The following is a 2,150-nucleotide window of genomic DNA, read 5'->3' as shown; positions in this document are numbered from 1 at the left end:
ATACTTGGTTTTGATGAAATAGTGCTCCGAGAGGGACTGGAAAGCTCCTTGTACCCATCACTGGATGGGGGCTTTCAGAGAAGGGGAAGCTATCACAGTTCCTAGACCTTGAGCCACAGAAGCTTGGTGACTAGAAAGCCTGACCTACTTCAAAGTTCACAACTTTGTGGCGAGATTTTGTTTCTCTGCCTCAGGCTATTTTCAAATCTCTAGTGACTTCAAAAAAACTTGGAATATTAAATACCACCAGAGGAACTGCTAGAGCCAGGGTTGGCCTTACAAGTAGAAAAGATACATAATTTTAAATCATAGGGGATACTAGTCAGAGACTCGTCCTGAAATACTGGCCTCACCTACATCTGTCTTCTCACTATTGACATTTTATGTATTTGAGTCTTGAAGTTTTTTTTTTTCTTTTTTATTCTATTTTCAAGATTGTCCGTCTAAGAACTAGAATTCTTGTGAATCTCATCTGATCCAACCCAGGTAATTTCTACTAATATGGAAATGCTCTGGTGCAGGTAACATACTTTAAGTTAACCTGTGGTTTGTGGGTAAGGTCTACAAATTTCTTGAAACTGTATATAATGTAAAGTTTCACATGAATATGCACATGCATATGTACATTTTTCTTTTACACATTGCAAAGCTCTCATTAGGCTAGAGTGTAGTTGTTTGTGCTAAGACTTGGGAGTGAGTATAACGCATAGGAAAGCACAAGTTTTAGAGTCAGAAAGACCTGGCTTCGAATTCTGGATCTACCACTTACTTGCTGTGTGGCCTTGAAAATGTACTAAACCACTCTAGGTGTCATCTTCAAAATGGAGGTAATAACTGTGTCTAATTTGAGTTATTTTGAAAATTCAATGAAATAAAGTAGGTAAATTGCAGAACATAGTATCTGGCACTCAGTAAATACCCACTAAATAGTAATTTATGTTCCTCATACATCCACACAATTATTCATTCAACAATTATTTATTGAGTACTTATTTTATGCCATTTACTCTTCTACCTTTCAGAGATAGAGAAGTAAACAAAAATCTGTTCACATATAGTTTACATTCCAGTGGGTCATATTTGTATGAATATTATACTCTGTCACTTTCATTCAATCATCCGTTCATTCAACACATTTTTATCAAGTACCTACTGTATGCAATCCACTGCACTTGGTGATGAAGCTGTAATGGTGAACAAGATAAATGTAGTCCCTTGTCTCATGACAATTTGGTGGGAGAAACAGACAAAAGAAAAGCAGATCAACAGTAAAATAAAATAGCTAACATTCTGATGAGGACTATGTAGAAAGCAGACAATGGGGGCTGGGAAGGAGAATAATGGGGATTGGGGAGTTGTTGTTGTTGTTAGGTGACGTCGAGTCATCTCCAACTCATAGTGAACTCATGTACAGCAGAATGAAACACTGTCTGGTCCTGTGCCAGTCCCATGATCCTTGCTATACCTGAGCCCATCATTGCAGCCACTGTGTCAAGCCATCTTGCTGAGGGCCTTCCCCTTTTTCATTGTCCCTCCACCTTCCTAAGCATGATATCCTTCTCCAAGGAATGGTCCCTTCTTATAACATGACCAAAATAGGTGAGACGAAGTTTGGCCATTCTTGCTTCCAAGGAGTATTCCAGCTGCACTTCACCAGGATGGATTTGTTCTTTTAGCAGTCCATGGTACTTTTCGGCATTCTTTGCCAACACCACAACTCAAAAGCATCAACTCTTCTTTAGTCGTCCTTTTTCATTGTCCAGCTCTCACATGCATATGAGGCAATTGAAAATACCATGACTTGTGTCAAGTGCATGTTAGTCTTCAAGGAAACATCTTTGCTCTTCATCACTTGAAAGAGGTCCTTTGCAGCAGACTTGCCCAATGCTGTCCTATGTCTGATATCTTGACTGCTGCTTCCATTGGTGTTAATTCCAGAACCAAGTAATATGAAGTCTTTGACAATTTCTCTCTTTTCTCCATTTATCATGATGATGCTTATTGGTCCAGTTGTGAGGACTTTTGTTTTCTTTATATTGAGGTGTAATCCATACTGTAGACTGTAGTCTTCAATCTTTGTCAATAAGTGTTTCAAGTCATCCTCACTTTCAGCGAGCAAAGTTGTGTCATCTGCATAATGTAGGTTGTTA

Source organism: Orycteropus afer, unplaced genomic scaffold, assembly GCF_000298275.1.
Source record: "Orycteropus afer afer isolate SDZICR_OR568_19922 unplaced genomic scaffold, OryAfe1.0 scaffold00549, whole genome shotgun sequence".
Lineage (NCBI taxonomy): Eukaryota > Metazoa > Chordata > Mammalia > Tubulidentata > Orycteropodidae > Orycteropus > Orycteropus afer.
Note: the sequence above shows the minus strand (reverse complement) of the source record.